The sequence below is a fragment of the Lontra canadensis genome, unplaced genomic scaffold, assembly GCF_010015895.1.
Source record: "Lontra canadensis isolate GAN:19392208 unplaced genomic scaffold, GSC_riverotter_1.0 scaffold87, whole genome shotgun sequence".
Classification (NCBI taxonomy): domain Eukaryota; kingdom Metazoa; phylum Chordata; class Mammalia; order Carnivora; family Mustelidae; genus Lontra; species Lontra canadensis.
The window spans coordinates 3,690,714-3,716,202 of NW_022631081.1; the positions used below are offsets into that span (position 1 = coordinate 3,690,714).

Genomic DNA, 25,489 nt, shown 5'->3' on the forward strand with positions numbered 1-25,489 from the left:
TTTTCTTATTCGACAGAGAGACTATGCACGTACAAGCAGGGGCAACAGCAGGCAGAGGAAGACGGAGAAGCAGGCTCCCTGCTCTGCGAGACCCTGGGATCATGACTTTGGCTGAAGGCAGATGCTTAACTGACTGAGCCACTGAAAAATTCAATTCAAATAATTGAATTAAAAAAAAAAAAAAACAAAAAACTCAATGCTGAAGAAGAAAAATGGAAAACTATATAACCCAGAGAAAACAAAGCCTTTCTGAGTATGACATTAAATCCAGAAGTCTTTAAAAATCTGTGAGTCTGATTACATAAAAATTAAGTTTTCCTGTATGGCCAAATCATAACAAAAGACAAGGGTGCCTGGGTGGCTCAGTTGGTTGGGCGACTGCCTTTGGCTCAGGTCATGAGCCTGGAGTCCTGGGATTGGGTCCTGCATGGGCTCCCTGCTCAGCGGGGAGTCTCTGCTTCTCCCTCTCTTATGCTCTCTCTCATTCTCTCTCTCTCTCAAGTAAATAAATAAAATCTTTTAAAAAAAGACATATGATAGACACACACATAAATTTCCATCACATCTCAGACAAAAGCCCATTTTCCTTAATACATAAAAAATACCTATGGGACTCCTGGATGGCTCAGTGAGTTAAGCGGCTGCCTTCAGCTCAGGTCATGATCCCAGGGTCCTGGGATCGAGTCCTGCATCCAGGGAGCCTGCTTCTCCCTCTCCCTCTTCCCCTCCCCCTACTCGTGCTCTCTCTCTCACAAATGGATAAATAAAATCTTTTTAAAAATACATAAAAACTACCTAAAAAAATTGGAGAATGGCAAAGGATGTGGTGTGTTACAGAAAATGAAGACAGATGGTTTAAGCTTTAAGAGATATAAGAGAAACAATAAGAGAAATTGATACTACAATGAAACACCATCCATTAGCTACTGGACTGGTAAAGCCCAAAAGTCTGATGACGTTTCATCTTGGTGCTGATGTGGGAAAAGAGATACCCTGATGTCATGCTAATGAGAGTCTAAACTGCTACAATTTCTACACCAATTTGGCAACAGCCACCAGAATTGCAAAGGTGCTGACCCTTTGATCCAATAACTCGGCTTCTAAGAATTTATTCTTTTTTTTTTTTTTAAGATTTTATCTATTTATTTGAAAGAGAGAAAGCTATGAGCAGAGGGAGGGGCAGAAAGAATCTGAAGCAGATTCCGTACTGACTATGGATGAAGACTCAGGTTCCCAGAGAAGCTAAAATAACCAGGGCCTATAACAGATCAAGATAAGAGGACTCCTTGATGAGAGCAGAGAGTGCCGATGGGGCAGAACAGGGACATAAGCCTCCGTGGCGAACTTTCAACAAAGTTGAAAGTAAGGCTGATCCAACTCCAAGACAGCTGCCAGGAAATCTAGCTTTGCTACCAACAGCTGTGTGATGCAGGGTAAATCCCTCTATCTCTGGGCTTTACTTCTAATTGTCAAACAAGAGAATTCAACCAGGTCAATGGCTTTTCAAACCTCTTCTCGCTATCAAACTATTTAAAACAAAACCAGAATTACTTGGTTGACATTCGACATAGAGTGGAGGACTTAGGGCCTAGCTCACTCCACTATGCCCAAGTCCCCCTCTTCACCAGGGGACCTTCAGACAACCCACAGATCCACAGGACAACAGTTCCAGTTTATTAAACGACAGATAAACTCCCTCCCACATCTCACCTTCTATGATTCTCTACTAGATGAGAAATCCATTTCCCCACCAATGAGTGTTCTTCCAGGGTATCAAGCAAGAGGAAATGGAGCATGATTATTCTCAGAGAATGACAAAAGACATTTCCAAGAGAAAAGACAAAACAAATTCAGAATGCAGCCAGGACTACCAAACCTTATTAGGTCTTCAGTAGGAAGGAAAACAGTAACAAGCCAAACAATTCCCCAAATGGCCTGCCAACGGCCAAGGAAAGGACGTTTCTAGTCTCAGGGCATTGATTCATGCCAGAGCAACCCAGGCTCTGCACTCAGTTGAGAGGCACGAAGTTGGTGGCGCTAGCACAATGCGCTGCATACCGCTGGCACTCAGTGAGTTACCAAGGGAGACAATCGGTATTGTGAGATCAGCCAGAGAAGCAGTTTTAGGGAAGGGAAAGGGGAAGAAGACATTTGGCAAGGTCTGATCCAGCTGTCAAGACTCATCTCTGAATTCAAGGATACCTGGGCAGGGAAAAATGAGCCCTGAAAGTCTGTTGGTGGCTTCCAACTTCAGTGCTGTTTAAAACCATCACTGCTGGGCACCTGGGTGGCTCAGTTGGTTAGGCATCTGCTTTTGGCTCAGGTCATGATCTCAGGGTCTTGGGATGGAACCCTGCATTGGGCTCTCTGCTCAGCGGGGAGTCTGCTTTTCCTTCTCTTTCTGCCCCTCCCCCTGCTGGTGCCCACATGCACACAATGCTCTCTCTCAGATAAATTAAATCTTAAAAAAAAATATATATATATATAAAACTGTCACTGTTAAACTCTTGCCTGATGAAGAAACATGTTCAGAAACCTGCTCCAGGCACATGTTAGCTCAAGAACAGTTAAGGGTAAGTTAGTAAGAGGGTGCCTGGGTGGCTCAGTTGGTTAAGTATCTGCCTTTGGCTCAGGTCATGATCCCAGGGTCCTGGGATACAGTCCCACACTGGGCTTGCTTCTCCCTCTGCCTCTCTGTCTCTCATGAATAAATAAATAAAATCTAAAAAAAAAAAAAAAAAAAAAGTGAACAAAAGGGATTAGAGTGGTGCAACTGTTTCTTCTCCATTTAGAACAGAAAAGCGGAACTTTAATCTCCTCACGTTTGGAGGTTTCAGTTCTGTTTCAAAGGCATAGGTTGATTCATTCACAAATATTCCCCTACTCTGTGCCATGCTCTGGATTGTGTCCCTGCCCCATGAAGCTTAGAGTTTATAATAGAGACAATGATTCTATTCACCACCCAGCAATTACTCACCACCGCTCACCTGTCTGACAATCTTCTTTCAAAAAAGGAAAAGGTCCTCACAGGTAAGTCCTAAAGTTCACTTTATAGACAGGGAAATAAGTGAGGCCAGCTTGAAGACTAAAAGGTGACTCAGCAGTAGAGAAACCAGACTTCAGACTTTCTCTCTGAGACAACTTGGTCAACAAACTCAAACAGGCTCTTTCAAATTGGTTTAATAACTATGAGAAAATAAGCTGTGCTCTTCTTTGGGCTTGGCATGAAATTCAGAACAAAGGTGGCAGTGGCAGCAGTAATGGCAGGCAGATATGCTCTATGAGCCAGACAGTATGTAAAGAACTTCACATTTAATCCAAACAATAATCTGTGGAAAAGGTATTGATAATACCACAAGTTTACAGATGAGGAAAAGTGAAGTCCAGAGAGACCAAGGTATTTCTCTGAAGTCAAACAGCTAGAAAATGGTAGCACTGACACTCTCTACTCTTGCCCCATACTGAGATCCCACAGGTTCCACTCAGTCCAGCAACGCAACTTCTTCTCTGAATGAAGACCTGGCAGAATCACACACACTCCAAGCGAAAGGATAAATGAAATGTGTTGCCCCATATCCCTGCAGGGTCCCTCAAACATTGAATTACTGGTTATTTTAGGACCAGTCCATCCAGTTTGGACAACAGGAATGTCAAGTTTGGTAACATGCCTAGTGAAAGCCTGTTGGGATGAGCTTGAGGAGTTATGGGCCTCCTGGGATTTGGATGAAAAGTAGTTAGCCAAAATCAATCTCCTGAGACCCACTAACAATTAAAGCCTCAAAATGAAAAAGAAGTAAAAGCAGGCACATGCCACATGCAAATGTTCTTCTATTAATACTGAGTCTTCAGAAACGAATTCTAGAATCACGTGCCAGTTCTCAACCATCTACAGAAAGTAATGCTTGGAAAGATGTGCTGTCAAGAGAAAAAGTTCCTCTGGACTTGAAAAAGGAAAGTAACAGGGGTTTCTTCTGAATAATATTTAAATTAATCAGGAAGAGAATGAGGCCAAAGACTAGAATGCGGCCCCCTGAGATCTCAGTTTTTCCCGTCTATACAATGGAAACACTTTCTGAAGCTCTGTCTAGTGTTGGAGTCATCCATTCACCGTGTTTAACAGTATGAGGAACCGTCAACTCTGGGACTGGGACTGTGTCCCCCACAGCAGCATGCCCACAGGAGACAAAGGATAGTCTTCCCGGTGGGCTTGTACAGACGCAGAGACCAAGTAAAGGACTGCAGGTGAACAACAGAGCAATCATGCCTTCCACGTAAGTACCACCACTGCTCAGAAGAGGGTTCTGAGACTTGGGGGAATGTCTAGGGAAGATGAAGTGCTTTCTGGATGGGAAAAGATGGGTCACATTTGGAAAGGAAGGACTGAGGGTAACCTGGAAAAGACCCACAAGATGCCAGCATAAAAGGGAGCAGAGAGAGACTAAATCACCAGCAACACTGACTGGGGTGCAGGCTCTGTGCTAAATGGTTTACAGCCCCCCTCATTTAATTCTCAAGGTAATCCATTTATAAATAAGAAATTAAAGATGCTGAGAGAAGGGTGAGTTACCCAAAGCCAAAACAAGCAGGCATGTTCAGGAGTTTGTGAGAACCCCTACCTGACTAAAGGCAAGGACTTGGAAGGGAAAGGAGCAGATGAAGTTAGGCAAGGAAGGATGGATTCAGCGATGGTCCTGGATGCCTGAGCATGTTAGGTCCTGCTGGTGGAAGATGCAGTGAATCTGTCAAATACAAATCTCACACTGACGAGCATTTGATACTGTTCATCACTTCCTCTTCCTTGAAACACTTTCTTCCCCTGGATTCCAGGATGCCATGCACTCTGCTTTCCCCTCTACTCCCCTCCTGCTCCATCTCAGTCTCCTTTGTTGGTTCTTCTTCCTCTCCCTTTCCTTTATGATTGGGGGGCCCCAGGGTTGGGCCTGGTACCTCCCTCTCCCCATGCTATCTCGCCTCTTTGGTGAGTTCATCCAGTGTCAAGGCTTTAAGTACCATCTACATGCTGATAACTCACAAGTTTACACCCCCAAGGCCCAACCTCTCCAGTGAACTCTCAGCTCATATATCCAAACTGCCTAATCAATATCTGAACTTGAATGTCTATACACCTAACAGGCAGCTCAAACTTAACATGATAAAAACTGATCTTCTGCTTCCCCCCATCCTGCAACTGACTCATCTGCAGTTTTCATTATCTAGTTCATTATCAATATCTTTAACAGGGTTTCAGGCCAAAAACCTCAGTTACCCTTGACAACACACACACTCATATTCCCATATCTAATCTATCAGCAGATCCTATGGGATTTACCTTCCAAATGAATCCAGAATTCATAAAGCGGCTATTCCCAGCACCACCACTTCCACCAGGCCCCAAGCCACCATCACTTTTTTTTTTTTTTTGGACACACACAGAGAGAGAGGGAGAGAACACAAAGCAGGGTGAGTGGGAGAGGGAGAAATCAAGCTTCCTGCTGAGCGGGGAAGCTGATGCCGCGCTCTATCCCCAGCAGGACCTGAGCTGAAGGCAGACACTTCACGACTGAGCCACCCAGGGGCCCCCCACTATCACTTCTTATTGCGATTGCTACCAAAGCTGCTTCCACACTGCTCTCGACAACCCAATTCAGCAACAGGCAGAATGAATCCATTACAGTCTAAGTTAGACAGTGGTACTCTGGTCCAAAATCCTCCAATGGTTCCCTGTCTCACTTCAGAATAAGAGCCAAAATCTCTACCATGGCCTCATGGACTACAGGCTCATATGAGACACACACCCCTTCTGTCTTCACATACATACACACCACCTGTTACTTCTTCAAACTCTCCTCTCACTGTTTTCTCTATCATTCCCTCAGTTCCCACCATATGGAGCCTTTCTGCTGATCCTTGAACACAAAAGGCATGTTTCCACTTCAGGGTCTTTGCACATGCTGTTCACATGGCCAGGGAGGCTCTTTCTCCAGACCGCGCCATGGCTCAGTCCGTCACTTCTTTCAAATTTCACTAAAATGTCACCTTTTCTGACCACTTCATTTAAAATTCTACACATTTCCAACCAATCCCCCCAAGTCCCTACCTTTCACTTCTCCTTTTGTATTCCTTCAAGGTACTTGTCACCAACATACTATAAAATATATTTATATTGTTTATTTTTTTCTCCCTTTGTAATGTGCTCCATGAGGACAAAGGTTTTATCCATTTTATTTAGTGCTGCATCCCTAGCTCCTAGACTTACCTGACAAATACCAGGTGCTCAATAAATGTCTGAACGATTAGTGCTCAACTCTCTTCCTGGGGAAATTTCAAATTTTGTAAACCAACCTCAGCTGGAGACCAGCTTCCCTATGTTCCATTCACAGGGTTTGCTAGCATCAGACACGCATCTGCTCTGGTTGTCAAGCTATTTTGATAAAACTGAAGTTGAAAATATCAGACCCCCTAGCCCATTTTAGAGCCAATAAATCAATGAAAGAGAAGTAAATAAAGAAAAAAGAGAACGGCAAAGGGCAGAAGGTCAGATGGTAACATCTCTGATAGGAGAAAGGTCCAGGCCACCTCCTTCAGTGAGGCCAGAGCACCATCCCCTGCTCCCACAGGCATCAGCTCAAAGACTAGGGCTGCTGGAGGGTGGGGATGCAAATGCTGGGGGCAAGGGGCTCTGACTCAGCTATGATGGGAACAAAGGCAGGCCCTTCCTTCTGCCTGTAATCCTCTAGACCTACAGGTCTTCTGTGCTCCTTTGTCAAGCTCCTCGCTGCTTTTGCACTTCACCCAACTCGTGCTTTCTTCTGCAATCTCTCTCTCAAATAAATAAAATCTTAAAAGCAACAACAACCCACAAAGATACCATCCCCGTACTGAGTACATATTTTCCTGTCCTCACCCGCACCCCCATTCCTATTCATATGTTTGCTGAGCACCTCCCATATGCCATAAACAGGTCTACGTGCTAGGGATGCAGCTGTGAGCAAGCCAGACAAAGATCCTTCCCTTCATGGAGCATACATCCCAATGGCAGACAGGGACCACAGGCAAGATAAACAAGTATAATATATACTATCTGAGATGGTGATCAATGCTATGGAGAAAGAGAAAACAGGGAAGGAGGCTAGGGAATGTGGAGGAGGGGAGGAAAGGAGGTTAACATTTAACCAGGTGGCCACCTTGAGAAGGTGACAGGTGGCACTGTCTCAACGTTCAGCCACTCAGTTTCATTCAGAGAATGAAGGCCATAGAAACGGACTCACCGCAAAATGAAATTTTGTCATTCCACTCTCAATATGCTTAAGACCCTAAAAACAATTAGGTGTGGCAAAAACTGTATGTCACCCAAGTCTATTCCTTTACAGTGCTCTGCTTTAACAATTTTTTTTTTAATTTTTTTTTTTTTAAGATTTTATTTATTTGTCAGAGAGAGAGAGGGAGAGAGAGCGAGCACAGGCAGACAGAATGGCAGGCAGAGGCAGAGGGAGAAGCAGGCTCCCTGACGAGCAAGGAGCCCGATGTGGGACTCGATCCCAGGACGCTGGGATTATGACCTGAGCTGAAGGCAGCTGCTTAACCAACTGAGCCACCCAGGCGTCCCTAACAAATGTTTTCAGTGCTGAAAATGAACAATGAAGGACTGGTTTTAAAGCTTTGAGACCTGACTTCCAAACCTATCATCTTTCAGCTCAAGCCCACAGAGATGGTAACCCTGGGAAAAAAGTCACTAAGGCGGGTGTTCTGGCTGCTGATGGACTCTGGGCATTCTGGACTCAACCAGCTTCTTACCTTAATGAGAAAAGGTCTCCCAGCTTTGGGGAGACCCTCTTAATGGAGGTTAGAGGTCAAGCCCAAGGCTAAAGACCCAAAAAAACATGAGGCTTGAAAGTCTAAAACCACAGCAAAGCCACTCCTCAGCAATATTAAATAACGAGACAATCCAAGAACGAGGGGTTGGGAATGGGAAGGAGGCCACAGCATGTATGACAGGGGCTCTCCAAGAGTCTACACAACTTAACAGGCACAAGCCTATAAAATGAGAATTGCAATGTCACATACCTAAGGGATTTGTGAGGCTAAATCAGGTCAATACCGGGGCACCTACGTGGCTCAGTCAGTCAAGCGTCTGCCTTTGGCTCAGGTCATGGTCCTGGAATCCCGGGATCAAGCCCCAAGTCGGGTTCCCTGCTCAACGAGGAGTCTGCTTCTCCCTCTGAGCCTCCCCACTCTTGTGCTCTCTCTCACTCTCTCAAATAAATAAAATGAAAAAAATAAATAAATAAATAAAACAGGTCAGTACGTACAAAGCCCTCAGCAGTGCCCAGCCCACCAAGTGGCCTATTGCTATAGGCTGGCCACTATGACAACAGGGAGAGTGGTTACCACCAGCACCTCCTCGCTGTTCCCCAACCCCAAGCCTCTAGAGGCCCTGAAGCACTATGGTGGTGCCTGTTGAAATGTAAGTCAGATCTCAGAATTCCTGCTCAAAACTCTAGCAGCTCCCACCTCCCACCTCACTCAGAGTAAAAGCCAGGGTTCTCACCTTGACCTGGAAGCCCCCTCCATTCTCCTCTGACCTCATAACCCACTGCCCCGCTCATTGCTCACTCAGCTTCCCTGCTGTTTCTCAAACAAGCCAGGGATGCTCCGACTCTTCACTCTCTTAGGCCTGGAAGGCTCTTTCCCTAGACAATGTCACTCTGGTGGCTGGCTGGGCGGTAGCAAAGAAACCAGAGAGTAGTTAATCCTATCACTGGCCAGACTTCTCCCTATCCTGCCAGACTGATAGGAGGATGGACAGGAGATCATTTGGAAAGTGCTTTGAATTTCCTAGGAATCAAATAATCCTAACAAGTCAATGCAATATTCATCCATTCACTGAACATTTACTCGGCACCTATGTGCCGGACATTTCACTAAGTGCTAGAGACACAGTTAAGAGAAGTCCTCCCCAAGGATTAAGAGCCGTTTACTTAGAAGACAGCCAAGTGAACAATGACAAACCCTACGAGCAGTGCCACAGGACACTGAGGAGGTTCAGGCCTACAAGGTGAGAGAGATAACCAGATGGGAAGCTCCAAGCAGTGGTCCAGCAAAGAAAGAGTCATGTGTGACAGAAAATAGTGTTCAGGCAGAGGACAGCACAAAGCAAAGACACAGAGGTAGAAAGAGTTGGGGTTTGCAGAAGTGGCAAGCAGCTGAGTTTGACTGGAGGTTGGGAAAAGATGGAAGTGGGGAGTAGGAGAGATAAGGCAGGAGAGCCAGGCAGGAGTCACCCCAAAAGGCCTTGCAGGCCATGATAAGGAATGTGAATTTTAGCCTGAGGGCAATAAGGAGTCACTGATGGATATTCAAGCAGGATTATTTTTTTAAAGGATTCCCCAAGTGCTCACGTGATATTTTCTCTCTGGTGTTATTTGTTCCTTCTCTGTGTGAAGAGGAAAAAACAAAACACTAAAACCATTTCTGGGCATGTATCGTAACAGACAGAAGAAACCTGTTCAGAAAAAGAAACATCTACATGTAACAGATGCCCTCTCAAGCTTTTATTATTATAGCAAAATACAGAACCCATACCTAAGCCATGTTTGCTCATTGTCAGCATGTCAGGTTCTGGTGCCAGGCATGGAGGTTTTCTGGGAAGTGAGCAGTCAAGACACGCAACAATTTCAGATGATGACCAGAAATACATGAAAGTCCAAGCCCAAAGCCAGTAGGACCAACAGATTAAACTTGTTCTGAAACACTTTTGGGAAGTGAAACGAGAAGGGTGGGAGCAGTGCTGTGTATGTAAAGTCTCTGTTTGCAGAAGGAAGTAATACCCCACAAACCAGCGTGGACAGCCTTCCTCAGAGGCTCCCGGAGGCATCAACTGCCTAGGGTCAAGGCACCCAACCACAATAACAGCCTCTGCACAAATTTCCTTATCTAATCCCCACACACACCAGTGTTGGGGGGGATGGGGAGGAGGTGGGGGGTCAGTATTATTTTAGAGCTGAAGGACACCAAGCTTAAGTAAGTTGTCCAGGTAGGTGCTGAGCTGGGGTCAGAACCCAGGGCTGACTGGTGGGGAGTCCGGCAGTGCTTTCTCCACTACATCTCTTGAGCCCTTCAGGCCACGCAGGACGAAGCCTCTGCTCAACCTGTCCTCAATAGATAACCTCTCCACAACCTCTGAGGGATCTGATTCTTTGAGAACTACTGAGGCTACTCTTTATGACAGTTTCTAAGCGGCTGGAGGAGGCTGGTGGGCTCAACTTAGGACAGGGAGCCAGATGCTCTGAGTTTTGCTCATGTTCCCACCATCTGTCTGACAAGTCACTTCATCTCAAATCCTCCCTTGGAAGAATGGGGATAAGGTGACAATATTAAGTTTCTGTGAATTCAATGGAACTAGGAGAAGAGATCACAGAGTTTTAAAAAAGGTACTATGGTAATATTTATATCACAGCTTTCTTCAGAAGCATGTGAAAACCTTCATGGGTTCATTAAGGCTTGTAACATCCAGGACTGGATAGGAAGGCAGCACGTCTTCCTCCTGCTGCTACCAGGGAAACTGAGGAAGAATTGGAGCAAGTGAATGTCTGCAAAGGAATAAGGCTCAGACTCACAGAGTCTAGTCCTCCAGCCATCAAATGACTTCACCATCTTCCAAGCGAGATGTGCACTCCCCATCCAAGAAGCCAAGGGACCTGTACTTTTCTGAGACAGAGACCCTTCCCTTGAGAACGTTCTTCAAGAACCTAGGGCCAAAAGATCCCCTAGGGGCCATGTGCTTCCTCTCTTTATTCCAAAAGGAATGCAGTTCAACCACTCTTAAGAGAGGGTCTGAATATTCTTAAATTAGCTTCATGAATAGCCTGTTTTGTGTCTCACAGTTCTCAATACTCAGGAAAAACTTCCACTTTTGCCCTGAAAGGTAATTACTTCTAACAATAGCCTGCAGGATTGTTTCACCCTAACCATGTGAATTAAATGGCCCTTATGAGGAGCAGATGGCAAAGTAATAAGGCTACGTCTTTACATAGCTTTGAATAAATACAACAGCAGCTAAAGAAATCTTAACAGTCCCTACACCCCAACCTTGCTCCAACCTCTTCTGTCTCTGCACTTTGCAGGCCCCTGAAAGCCTAGGTAAGAACCCTGGCTCTGCCTATATCACAGGACTGACCTTACCTAATGCGTGATTCAACCTCTCTGTGCTTGGATTCCTTGCAGATAAAATAGGGTATCAACAACAGCTACCCCGCAAGGGTTGTTGTGAAGTTTACATATGGCACTGTACCTGCGGTGTTTGGCAGTGTCTAGCACACAGTAGGAGCTCAATAACTAGTAGCTAGCATTTCGTCAGTATTTTTAGCATGATCACAGGTGTCCCCAGATAACCTGTCCATGAAACGCGGGACGGAGAGACCAAGCCCAAGCCTACCGCGGGGCAGGCGCAAAGGGCCGGTTCTTGATTTTTTTTTTTCTTTTCTTTTCTTTTTGAACCTTGGCAAAGAGATAAGGCCCCGAATGACTGGGAGGCCTCGGCATGTGAAGGGGGAAACCAGGACGGGGAGAGGAGTTTCCCCCCTGGAGCGGGGCGTACTCCGCAGGGCCTAAGTCTGGGAGTCTCTTCGGAGGACGCCCCAAGAGGGACTGCGGGCTGGGGTGGCTGGGATTCAGGCCGGCGGCCAAGTGGGCACGAATGAATGAACCCGCAGTCCTCCTCTCACGTCGTGGCTTGGAAAACCACTCACGCCCCTCTAGCGCCGCGTCCTCTCTGTGACCTCTGACCCCACAAACCTCCCTCACCTCAGACCACCGCCTCCCGGCCCCACTCCTTCTCCTGCCTCGCCGGACTCCCCGCTTCCTCACCCACAGGTCCGGACGGCTCCCGGCGCCACGGCACGGCTCGGCTCCTCAGCAAAACGTCCGCGGCCTCGTCCTCCCGCTCCCTCGGTGCGTCCGTGCCGCCGGCCGCTTGGAGCCCCGCGACTGTCACCTGCCGGGCGGAAGTGAGCTGCCCGCGCCCGGGCACTTCCGGTGGACGCACGGCCTGGGGGCGGGGTCAAGGGTGCAAGCCGGGCGGGGGTGGTGCCCGCGGGGCGGGGCCAGGAAGGGGCGGACCAAAACGGAATTAACCCCTCCCCAGCCGCGGCGTACCCCGCCGCTGCGTCCTGCAGAGCGCTAAAAAATTTGCTAAGTAATTTAAGTAATTTAAGATGATGACTTTAAAGGCCATCTCTTCCTTCTGTGTTACAGACGGGAAAACTGAGACTCTGAGAAAGGCAAGGTTTTGCTCAAGATCACTTAATCACTTACCTTATGAATGTTAGAGTCAAAACCAGAACTATAAATCCAGTCTAGCACTTGATGCCCTTTGGAAATTCTGACTGGAAGGGTTAAACCCAAGTGGCTGCAAGGAACTTTGATCCAAGAGGAACTTCATAATATCCCATTTTCCTTTTGCTGGGTCTGCCAGGACGTCTTTGATTCCTGTAATCCCCTCACTCCCGACTCTGGTACTATTAACTTTCTCCTTATAGATAATTTCTGATCATTCCCCCTTAAAACAGTACTTCGTCACTGCTCTTTAAAAATGTCTTACTGGGGGCACCTGGGTGGCTCAGTGGGTTAAAGCCTCTGCCTTCAGCTCCGGTCATGATCCCAGGGTCCTGGAATCTAGCCCCACATCGGGCTCTCTGCTCAGCAGGGAGCCTGCTTCCTCCTCTCTTTCTGCCTGCCTCTCCCCCTACTTGTGATCTCTGCCTGTCAAATAAATAAATAAAATCTTAAAAAAAAAAAAATGTCTTACTGGGAATGAGTTTAACTATGACAAGCTCATATTCTAACTCTTAGGGCATTTTCTTCTTGCTCTGATAGTGATTTCATTAGATTTGGGAACATGGGACGCCTGGGTGGCTCAGTTGGTTGGACTACTGCTTTCGGCTCAGGTCATGATCCCGGAGTGCCGGGATCGAGTCCCGCATGGGGCTCCCAGCTCCAAGGGGAGTCTGCTTCTCCCTCTGACCTTCTCCTCGCTCATGCTCTCTCTCATTGCCTCACTTTTAAATAAATAAATAATTAAAAAAGAAAAAAAAGATTTGGGCACATTTGTAATCAGGTATGAAGGCCCCCTCTGTCAAAGGTGTTTCAGCAAAGATAATAATTAAAGGTTTATAAACTAAACTTCAGGTTGAGAAAAGAACACCTATTTTTTTTAAAAAGTTGTTTATTACTAGGGGCTCCTGGCTGGTTCAGCCAGTAGAGCATGCAATTCTTTGTCTTGGGGTAGTGAATTCAAGCCCCACCTTTGGGTATGAGATTACTTAAAAATAAAATCCTTAAGGGACACCTGGTTGGCTCAGTCAGTTGAGCCTCTACCTTTGGCTGGGGTCATGATCCCAGCGTCCTGGGATCGAGTTTTGCATCAGCTCCTTCCTCAGTAGGGAGCCTGCTTCTCTCTCTGCCTCTGTCTGCCACTCTGCTTGTGCACTCTCTCTGACAAAAAAAAAAAATCTTAAAAAATAAAAATCCTTTAAAAAAAAAGTTGCTTATTACAACCTTATGAGACCATTAATGTCAGGCTGAAACGCTAGTCAGTTAAAATGATTTAGATTTCCCGGTTTACATTTCCCCGTTTCTTCTATGTAAAAGGTGACTTTACTGCTTCCTCAATTCTTTACAGAAAAAGTAAAGAACATCTTGTTTTTGCATGTGGGGAGGAAGTATTTCAATTATGAACTATAAATATATATAGCTGGAAAGTGTTATTTCTAATGTTTTAAACCACTTGGGTTAGATAAAGACATATTTGTGTTGTTTTTGAGTACTTGTACAGGGTTTTTTATAATTATAAATTTAGTGAGTGCTTCATTTGTGTAAGGCACTACTCTTACAAGTGACTTGGGCTTCATACTCTTTCTTACATTATTTACCTAAGTATTAGAAACCATTGCTTTTATTTTTTTTATTATTTTAAAAAAGATTTTATTTATTTATTTGACAGACAGAGATCACAAGTAAGCAGAGAGGCAGTCTCCCCGCTGAGCAGAGAGCCTGGCTCCCCGCTGAGCAGAGAGCCCTAGGCAGGGCTCTATCCCAGGACCCTGAGACCAGGACCCCAGCAGAAGGCAGAGGCTTTAACCCGCTGAGCCACCCAGGCACCCCAGAAACCATTGCTTTTAGATATATCACTATCACCAGGTTATAAGCCAAATACAAATAAGAAAAATAATTAGTTTCATCCTCTGGATTATATAAGTAAATATGAAATTTGAAATATGTGTTAATTCAACTCCAGGGGAAGGATGAAGTTAAACATTAACCTAATGAAAATTTTTTGCTAGTGAAAATATGAAAACCTGATGATGGGGTCCCTGGGTGGCTGTCGGTTAAGCATCTGCCTTTGGCTCAGGTAATGATCTGGGATTGAGCCCTGTATTAGGCTCTCTGCTCTGCGGGCAGTCTGCTTCTCCCTCTCCCTTTGCTCCTCCACTCCCCCCACCCCCGCTTGTGCTCTCTCGCTCTCAAATAAATACGTAAAATCTTTTTTAAAAAAAGAAAATATGGGGGTGCCTGGGTGTCTCAGTGGGTTAAAGCCTCTGCCTTTGGCTCAGGTCATGATCCCAGAGTCCTGGGATCAACCCCACATTGGGCTCTCTGCTCAGCGGGGAGCCTGCCTCTCTGCTTACTTGTGATCTCCGTCTGTCGAATAAATTAAAAAAAACAAACAAACAAGAAAATATGAAAACATGGATAACAGCAATGCTTGTTCGCTTTGCCTTTGCTTATGTTTTTCACATGGCTTAAATATTAGATATTAAAAAGCCAATCATGGGGGCGCCTGGGTGGCTCAGTGGGTTAAAGCCTCTGCTTTCGGCTGGGGTCGTGATCCCAGAGTCCTGGGATCGAGCCCGGAATCGGGCTTTCTGCTCAGCGGGGAGCCTGCTTCTTCCTCTCTCTCTGCCTGCTTCTCTGCCTACTTGTGATCTCTCTCTGTCAAATAAATAAAATCTTAAAAAAAATAATAATAAAAATAAAAAATAAAAAAATAAAATAAAAATAAAAAGCCAATCATGGGTTCCTTTGAACCATGACTGACATTTCTTTTCTTTTTTTAAAAGATTTAATTATTGGGGCGCCTGGGTGGCTCAGTGGGTTAAACTTCTGCTTCCGACTCAGGTCATGATCTCAGGGTTCCAGCCCCGCAGGGCTCTCTGCTCAGCGGGGAGCCTGTTTCCTCCTCTCTCTCTGCCTGCCTCTTTGCCTACTTGTGATCTCACACTCTGGGTCAAATAAATAAATAAGATATTAAAGAAATAATTAAAAAAATAAAGATTTAATTATTTATTTGCCAGAGAGACAGAGGGAGACCCCAAGCAGAGAAAGAAGCGGGCTCCCTGTGGAGCAAGGAGCCCTATACAGGGCTTACTCCCAGACCTGGGATGATGACCTGAGCGGAAAGCAGACACTTAACTGGCTGAGCCATCCAGGTGTCCCTCGACTGACATGATTTCTTAAGGTATGTTTGACCTTTGTTTTGCTTATCTTTGTGGCATGTAGCCTGATTAACAAGGCGATAGTAAAAGATACATTTTTTAAGATTTTATTTTTAAGCTTTTTCCTCCCCAAAACTCTATTTATTTGAGAGAGAGAGAGAGAGAGCACAAGCAGTAGGAAGAGGCAGAGGGAGAGGGAGAAGCAGACTCCCTGCTGAGCAGAGAGCCCACTGTGGGGCTAATCCTAGTACCCCAGGATCATGACCAGAGCCAAAGGCAGGCGCTCAACTGACTGAGCCACCCAGGCTCTCCCAAGACTTTATTTTTAAGTAATCTCTACACCCAAGGTAGGACTCAAACTTACAACCCTGAGATCTCATGCTCCACCAACCGAGCCACCCAGGTGCCCCAGATACGATTTTTTTAATATGGTAAGATAAAGGCTTTTGAGTCTCTTGCTAACCCAAGCTGTTAAGTTACCTGAAGGTTTTCTCAAGACAAGGGAGAAGTATATGGCATATGTGTATAGTTTGCTTCTGTATGATTTGATTGGCCTGTTTGTAAATTGAATCATTACTTAAGAATTGAGAATTAGCACTTCCGGGATGCCTGGGTAGCTCAGGCTTTAAGCATCTGCCTTCTGCCCAGGTCATGATCTCAGGTCCTGGGATCTGAGTCTCAGATCGGGCTCTAGTCCTACATTGGGCTTCCTGCTCAGTGGGAAGCTTGCTTTTCCCTCTCCCACTCCCCATGCTTGTGTTCTCCTCTCACTGTGTCTCTCTCTGTCAAATAAATAAATAAAATATTTTTTAAAAAGTAAAATAATAAAAAAGAATGATCACTTCCAGTAGATAGTAAAGTACAACCGAATATGATAATTTCTAATAGTCTCTTAGATGTACCTAATTTACCAAAGGAAAAAAATATATTTACCTGATGCTCTTCTAGGGAATTATGATACTGAAAGTGTGAAGGCGCTTAGTTTCTTATTCTGTTTCAAAACATCAACATTTTTATTTGGAATGATTATTGCGAAGAGCAGTATGTCTTTTTTATCCAAGAACTTGAAACGTACCTGGAATTTACCAGTGCACGGGCCCATTTTAGAATGTCATTTCTTAAAATAATCCACTAATGTTTTGAACATTTTCATCATTTGGTTTCTCTCTCTGCTAAAGAACAATTACATCCTAATTTGGCATAGGATCCCTCTGAGCTGAAACCTGCGGGGGCCAGTAGCAATTAAACAGTTCTTTAATGCTCCTTCCCTACCCCTGTAACAGCACCTAGCAAGACGCCAAACTCTTATAACATATCTCATTAGAAATTCACAGTTCTGGGGCACCTGGGTGGCTCAGTGGGTTAAAGCCTCTGCCTTCGGCTCAGGTCATGATCCCAGGGTCCTGGGATCCAGCCCCACATTGGGCTCTCTGCTCAGCAGGGAGCCTGCTTCCCTTCCTCTCTCTGCCTGCCTCTGTGTCTACTTGTAATCTCTGTCAAATAAATAAATAAATAAAATCTTTAAAAAAAAAAAAAGAAGAAATTCACAGTTCTGCCCTGTGCCTAGATATCTTCTGCTGTTTAATTTTTTTTTTTTTTAAAGAGTATTTATTTATTTATTTATGTGAGAGAAGCAGAAGGCAGAGGGAGAAGCAGACTCCTCGCTGAGCAGGGAGTCTGATGTGGGGTTAGATCCCAGGACCCTGAGATCTTGACCTGAGCCGATGGCAGACGTTTAAGTGTCTGAGCCACTAAGGCGCCGCATGTTTAATCATTTTAAAAGGTGGCTGGACATGCAGGTTTTATCATACATAACCTCTCTGGTAAGAAAGATAATCTTTGGTAGCACCTTTTGCTTAGGGTAGTTCTAGGTGGTTTTGTTACTTACGGGGAACTAATGTCAGCTCTCTCAGGCTCAGCTGAGAAACAGAATAGGAGCTATTTTTTTTTTGAAGGCCAAATAGATCACAGAAGTTTCTAGGAAACTCTGAGAAGGCAGTGCATATTTGCCATCATCAAAATACTTACTTGCATTTATGGAATGTGTGTTCTGTTTTTTTGTTTTTTTTTTTTAAAGATTTTATTTATTCATTTGACAGGGAGAGATCACAAGTAGGCAGAGAGGCAGGCAGAGTGAGATGGGGAAGCAGGCTCCCCACAGAGCAGAGAGCCTGATGTGGGGCTTGATCCCAGGACCCTGAGATCATGACCTGAGTTGAAGGCAGAGGCTTAACCCGCCGAGCCACCCAGGTGCCCCTGTTCTGTTTTTTTTAAATGTGTATTTTCATTCCTTTTTTTTTTTTTTTTTTTTTTTCATCTTGGCAGTGGAGAGTTTCATTCTCAAAGAATAAAAAATGTTTGGGTTAAGGCCTCTGTCTTCGACTCAGGTCATTATCCCTGTGTCCTGGGATCAAGCCCCACATCTGGATCTCTGCTCGACAGGGATCCTGCTTCCTCCTCTCTCTCTCTCTGCCTGCCTCTCCATCTACTTGTGATCGCTGTCTGTCAAATAAAGTAAAAAACAAACAAAAAAACTTTATAAAAAAAATGCTTGGGTTAGGGGTTCTTAGCTGGCTCAATCAGAAGAGCATGTGATTCTTAATCTCTGGGTCATGAGTTCAAGTAGAGATTACTTAAATAAATAAAACAACAGGGGGGCCTGGGTGGCTCAGTTGGTTAAGCAACTGCCTTCGGCTCAGGTCATGATCCTGGAGTCCTGGGATCGAGTCCCACATCGGGCTCCCAGCTCCATGGGGAGTCTGCTTCTCCCTCTGACCTCCCCTCTCATGCTCTCTCACTCTGTCTCTCTCTCTCTCAAATAAATAAAATCTTTAAAAAATTATAAAAAAATAAAACAACAACAACAAAAATGTTTAGGGGACACCTGGGTGGCTCAGTCAGTTAAGCATCTGACATGATCTCAGGTCCTGGGATCGCCTTTGTAGGGCTCCCTGGTGAGCAGGGAGTCTGTTTCTCTCTCTCCCTCTGACCCTCCTCCCCTACTGTGCTCTCTCTTAAATAAATAAATAAATAAACTTAAAAAAAAAAAGTTTGTGTTATATGCAGTAAATAGACTGCTCATTCACTGATGACCTGCTTTTAACTTGTCCCTTGGCTAGAAGCAACAAAGCTATAGGTATAGGTACTTGTCTGATTTTTTTTGGAAACTAGTATTTTTCTTACCTCAGGAACTATTAGTAGACCTGTGGTTGTACTTAATAACCTTGTATTTACCTCATACTTCCATGGCAAATAAAGTTTGAGTTCCATGCCCCTTTCCCCTCTTATTTTGGTCAGTGACAAAATCAGTATATACGTATTTTTAATGTACTGGAAAATGCAAAGATTGGTAATGAGACCACTTACTAAATGACAGGAGTGGATAATAATTAAGAATTTGTGTTTTCTCAAATATAAAGTCAAAATGGATGAAAGACCTAAATGTGAGACATGAATCCATCAAAATCCTAGAGGAGAACACAGGCAGCAACCTCTTTGACCTGGGCCATAGAAACTTCTTGGTAGACATGTCTTCAAATGCAAGGAAAACAAAAACAAAAACAAACAACTGGGACTTCATCAAGATAAAAAGCTTTTGCGGAGCAAAGGAAACAGTCGACAACACCAAGAGACAACCAACAGAATGGGAGAAGGTATTTGCAAACGACATATCAGATAAAGGGCTAATATCCAAGAGCTATAAAGAACTTAACAAACTCAACACCCAAAAAGCAAACAATCCAGTCAAGAAATGGGCAGAGGACATGAACAGACATTTCTGCAAACAAGACATCTGGATGGCTAACAAACATGAAAAAATGCTCCACATCACTCAGCATGGGGGAAATACAAACCAAACCACAATGAGATACCTACCACCTCACACCAGTCAGAATGGCTAAAATCAACAAGTCAGGAAACAACAGATTTTGGTGAGGATGTGGAGAAAGGGGAACCCTCCTACACTGTTGGTGGGAATGCAAGCTGGTGCAGCCATTCTGGAAAACAGTATGGAGGTTCCTCAAAAAGTTAAAAATATGGGTGCCTGGGGGGCTCATTGGGTTAAAGCCTCTGCCTTAGGCTCGGGTCAGATCCCAGCGTCCTGGGATCGAGCCCCAGGTCTGGCTCTCTGCTAGGCGGGGTGCCTGCTTCCCTTCCTCTCTCTCTGTCTGCCTCTCTGCCTCTTGTGATCTCTGTCAAATAAATAAATAAAATCTTAAAAAAAAAGTTAAAAATAGAGCTATCCTATGAACCAGCAATTGCACTACTAGATATTTACCAAAAAGGATACAAACAGAATAATTTTATATGTATCCACATGCTATACACAGCTGTCTGGAGGAATATCTTTCCCTAATGATAAATGTTGGCAAATGCTATCAGCCTCACTGGGGATGTAACATGGAAAGAAGAGAATATCCATGGGGCGCCTGGGTGGCTCAGTGGGTTAATCCTCTGCCTTCAACTCAGGTCATGATCTCAGGGTCCTGGGATCAAGCCCCGTGTCAGGCTCTCTGCTCAGCAAGAAACCTGCTTCCCTCTCTCTCTGCCTGCCTCTCTGCCTGCTTGTGATCTCTGTCAAATAAATAAATAAAATCTTTAAAAAAAAGAAAAGAATATCCAACAAAACAAACCAACAAACCTTTAGGTCACTAGGGTCACCTGGGTGGCTCAGTCATTAAGCGTCTGCCTTCAGCTCAGGTCATGATCCCAGGGTCCTGGGATCAACCCCACATTGGGCTCCCTGCTCAGCGGGAAGCCTGCTTCTCCCTCTCCCACTCGCCCTCCTTGTGTTCCCTCTCTCACTGTCTGTCTGTCTCTCTCTCTGTCAAATAAATAAATAAAATTAAAAAAAAAAAAAAGAACTTTAAGATTTCTAAGAAGACAAAGGTGCATGGGTGGCTCAGTCAGTTAGGCGTCTGACTCCTGATTTCAGCCCCAGTCATGATCTCAGGATTGTGAGATTTGGCCCCAAGTTGGTGGAACTTGCTTGGGATTTTCTTTCCCTCTCTTTGCCCATCCCCTGCTCACTCACCCTCTCTCTCTCCAAAAATAAAGAAATATTAAAAAGAGAAAGATTTCGGAATGGCTGGTTGGCTCAGTTGGTTGAGCGGGTGCCTTCAGCTCAGGTCATGATCCCAGCGTCCTGGGATGGAGCCCAGCCTCGGGCTCCTTGCTCAGCAGGGAGCCTGCTTCTCCCTCTCCCTCTGCCTGCCACTCTGTCTGCCTGTGCTCGCTCTCTCTCTCTGAGAAATAAGTAAATAAAATCTTAAAAAAAGAGAAGATGAAGAAAAGAAAAAGATTTCCACAAAGACAGAAGTGACAGTGTTTGTTTGTTCAGGAAGGACATCCTAGGGAAGGTGGCACTGGTGCTAGGTTTTGCCCAGGGAGAACAGAGAGCCTCACAGGCCGAGATGGAAGGACAAAGCAACCCAGGGACAACAGATCCAAGCCAGGAAGGCAAGAGAGCCCGGCATCTGGGTCCTTCAGAAAGCATTTCACGAGTCCCTCCTCTGAACCAGGCCCTGGGCTGGGTGTTGGATAGTCACATGGGAGAGGCAAAGACCCTGCCTTTGCTGAACCTACAGTCTCTCTGGGGAGGGGGACAGAGCAGCAGACCTCATATGATTGGTGCTGTGCTATGGGATGCCCGAGAGGCTGTGGGAGTCTAGAACAGGAGCTGAAGCTCCCTGGAGTTGGAGGGACCGGGGGAGGCCCAGACAAGTGGAGGGCATGTAATCTGGAAGTACAGAAAACAATGAATGTTTATGGAGCACTGTGGTGTGCCCAGTGGTATGTAGAGGGTCTCATTTGCCCCTTACATGAGCCCCATTTTATCTGGGGGAGGGGGCATGTAACTCCAAGAGCTTAAGTCAAACAGAGTGCGAGTGTCAGAGCTAAGTGCATGGTCCTAGAGCCCCAGGATATGTGCTCTTTTAAGTCCCAGTCATTCACCTACAATCTATTCATCACTCCTACCTGAGTCGGCCATAATGGAGAGACACGAAAAAGAGCTGGCACAAGCTCTCCTTGGGCTATTGTTGAGTGTGGGAGACAGAGACAAACAAAGGGGCAATTATAATGCATCCCAAAAGGACCACGGATGCACAGGAAACTCAGGCAGGAAACTCGCCCTGGGAAAGTCAGGGAAGGCTTCCTGGAGGTGGTGACCTCCAGTTCAACCTACGAAGGATGATATTGCTACTATCTATAGTTGCCATTAACAAGGCACAGCACTAGGCTCTTCCATGTATGAAGTCACTAGAACCTTCCCAACAATTTGAGGTCCATGACTGTCCCCGGGTAAAACTGAGAAAATAGGCCAGTAGGCACACTTCCTGTGGGCCTGGGCCTCCTCTCCCACAGCTCAGCCTGGCAGAAGAGCTAAAAATATAGTACTGCTCTATTAAGGGCCAGCTTAATGTCAAAGTCTGGATACTTACGGCTTGCCGAGGTGGAGCCCAGCTCCACCCCCAACACCAAACCCAGCTGCCACTCTGCCTGAGTCCCACTCACCATCAAATCCTGACAGCTGTGGCTAGAACAGTCACACCTGGGTCTTGTGCACCTCACCCGGTCCTCTGAGACCCCAGGCCCAGGAGGGGCCCCTTGCCTTAGGAGGGGGTCACAGAGCCAGGCCCACCTGGATAGAAAACTGACTTCTCCCAAAACATACACTATCGCCAACACTAACATCACCTCCTGGTTGGAAGAGGGCGTTTTAAAACTTTTTTTCAAGTCCTATCCACTTTCCACCCTGCCCTATTGGGCTGGCTGGTGTGGAACTGGCCTGTCTACCTCTTTAAGCCTCAGTTTCTCCTCCTGGAGAACCCTGCACTCAGTTATGGGCCAAGTGCCACTGCGTGCCCTTGACGTCCACCTCTTCATGTAACCTTCACCCTTCTCAAGAGGTGCAGGCTACAACAACCCTCACTTTACAGGTGAGCATACTGAGACCTGGAGAAGCCGAGAACTTTCCTCCTTTGACAAGGAAACGATGGACTGAGCTGGGAGTCAAGGCTGGTGACAGCAGGGCCCATGTTTCCCCTTCCCCACCCATACCTGCCTCACGGGACTTCATCCAATCAGAGGAAGGCCAGGAGTTCTTGTAGTCTCATGAAGTGACCCGGGACCTGCTGCTGGTGCTGTGTGCCCTTCAACAAGTCCTTGCCTCCTTCTGGCGCACAGAATCTCCCAGCCCGTCCTTCCCCACCCTCCCACCACAGTGGTGCGTAATAAACAGATGTTGCACAAATTAAATGTTATTTCCACCTATGACCACTAGAGGGCACCCAAGTGACACTAACAGCCACCCTTCCCTTCCTATGAAATTGTTAACACAGAAGTGGTGGTTAGGTCCAGGCACCACCAGTGACAGTTTTCATGCAGGAGCCACAATGCCAGATCCCCACAGCTCGTCTTTTCATCTTGGTTTTGCCACAGAAGGAGCAAGTGTACTTAGCGTGCTGGCTTATCTTCATCTTCTTCACCATTTTCCCGAAGGAGGCACCCTAATGGGTCCTCTATTTGCCCACGATTCCGACCTTCCTGGTGCATTTAGTCATGTCGCCGCAAACTAGGTCTGAGCCCAGCAAGGCTTCCTCCATGGCAATTGCTATTTGCTGGCTGTTTTTACTATTTTTACTCTAGAAATTACTAAAAGTTACCTCCGATCCTTTTGGAAGGAGGCAGGAGGTGAATTTGTCCACACTCTCGTTAATAATACCAGCACTGCAAGCTGCTGATGGGTTGGCTGGCTCACTTTGCTGGGGGTGAGGGTAAGGGGCATCCCACAGGACCAGCTGAGAGGGTCCTCGGCTTCGCGAAGGATAGAAATCAAATGTGAGCCAAGAAGTAAGAACAGAGTTTATTAAAGATATATAGAGAGGCGGGGTGCCTGGGGGGCTCAGTGGGTTAAAGCCTCTGCCTTCAGCTCAGGTCACGATGCCAGAGTCCTGGGATCAAGCCCTATGTTGGGCTCTCTGCTCAGCAGGCATCTTGCTTCCTCCTCTCTCTCTGCCTGTTTCTCTGCCTACTTGTGATCTTTATCTGTCAAATAAATAAATAAAATCTAAAAAAAATAGAGAGAGAGAGAGATAAAGAGGGTAGATACATACAAGGTATCCATGAGACTCGGGAGGGAAAGAAGAGTGAGTCTCACCTTTGCTGGGGGCCATGGGTTTTTACGGAGGATTGTGGTCCGGTACCCGTGTCTTCTCAGGAATTCGGGAACAAAGACAAGTGTTTAGGTGTCCTCCATCACTTCTGCCCTGGAGCCAGAGGTCTTGGGGAATCAGTGGTCTTGGAAAATGTTCCTAAGGACCCTGCCTAGTCACTCCTTAGATGTTATCTGTGGTTCTGGAAGATTCCAAAGAGATCATCTCCTTGACCTTTCCAAGAAGGACATATATTACCTGTGCGAGAGGCATGTGTAGGGCGGGGGCAAAGGTCCTAGCAAGAACAGAAGCAGGGAAGAGGGCAAAAGCAGTTGTTTGTGGGGTCCCCTCAGTTTCTCTGTCCCAGGCAATGGCAGGTGTGCAACTGCCCCACCTCCTCTGGGATCCTACTAAGCCAGGTGTGTGTGTTTACACATGTGAGAAGGGTCCCAGCTTCTCCAGATCCCCCATGTACACCATCAAGGATGGCAGCAGCAAGAACCAACCAGGGTTCCAGTCTGCCCACATGGGTTCCAGCTCGTTCCTGTGGATCCTGGAATGTTCTGGTCCTCTCCTCCATTATCCTCCCCCTGTCCTTCCCGCCAGCCTCCCCTGCGTCTGTGAGCTCCAGCATCAGACTCAATGACAACATCCTTCCAGAGACCTCCTGCTTAAGCAGCTCCCATAACAGCCCAAGTTCAAATCCCTGAGACAAATCTCTTACTCTCTATGGTCCAGTGTTCCTGCTTGAACCCTGACTAAATCAGAGGAGGGATACTGGTTCAGAGCAGGCAGGTTCTTAGAGCTCAGGGCCTCCAAAGGCTGTCAGTGTGAGGTCCTCCTAATAGACCCACTCAAACAGAGTCCAACTTTCCTAACTTCCCCGTAGCTATGTGTGGCAGGAGGAAGAGAGACTTTTGCCAAGCTGGCACTGACAACAGAAAGCTGAGGTAACCTGCCATCCCACGGGCCAAGCAAAACAAAAGGAAACCCAGAATCCTACATAAAAACCAGATCCCCTGCGTCACATGGGGTACCAGGGTAAGTAGGCATCTCAGAACTGGGACACCTGGGGGACAAAATGGGTGATGGGAGTCTGTGGGTGGGTATCAAGAACCTCCACCAGGAAGGAGTCCTGTGCTCCCCAGGGCAGAGTTTGGACCTCAGGGTCCAGGCTGGGACACTGCTTTAGAATTCAGTTGGGTAAAGAGGCACACGTGAGCCGTGCTCCCAGCTGGGGCTGAGCTGGCCTTCCCACGGTGCCGACTCTGCAGCTCAATCCCTAGATGGCCACCAGGAGGGGCTCTCAAGCCATGTCCAGTGAGGCAGTGATGTCTCTAGGCTGTGAGGCAGAGGAAGAATTCAGAGTAGAGGAGTGGGGTTCTCCAAGGTTACGCAGGTCATGTTCCATGCACAAGGCTGCCAGCCCCATGTGTAGGAAATCTTGGTGCTGTAGCTCGTCTGATCCACCTTGGGTAGCCAGGGGTACAAAGCTGGGTTAGTGCCCCTTTGGGACCACCATTGGGGCTAAACTCGTGGAAAGGCCTGAGGCTATCATTATGCAGGGTAGGAAGGCTGGAAGGTGGCAGACCTGAGACTCATGAGGATTTCTTTTTTCTTTTTAAGATTTTTTTTTTTTTTTTTTTTTGACAGAGATCACAAGTAGGCAGAGAGAGAAGAGGAAGCAGGTTCCCTGCTGAGCAGAGAGCCCGATGCGGGGCTCCATCCCAGGACCCTGAGATCATGATCTGAGCCAAAGGCAGAGGCTTTAACCCACTGAGTCACCCAGGCGCCCCTATTTTCTTTTCTAAGATTTTATTTATTTATTTATTGGAGAAAGAG

At 46.2% G+C, this 25,489-nt stretch overlaps 1 protein-coding gene across 7 annotated transcripts in view; it reads right to left on the minus strand.

Annotated features, from left to right (window-relative positions):
* Positions 1–11,990, minus strand: part of AP1B1 (adaptor related protein complex 1 subunit beta 1) — a 52,467-nt gene extending 40,477 nt beyond the window's left edge. For 4 of the 7 annotated variants that reach the window (XM_032883344.1, XM_032883343.1, XM_032883341.1 and 1 more), the window contains exon 1: positions 11,866–11,990. The gene's annotated coding sequence lies outside the window, so the exon portion shown is untranslated. Of the gene's footprint in view, positions 1–9,582; positions 9,741–11,802 lie in introns of those variants that run through there. The other 3 variants (XM_032883339.1, XM_032883338.1, XM_032883340.1) reach the window with 3 other exon arrangements.
* Positions 11,991–25,489: the final 13,499 nt, after the last annotated feature.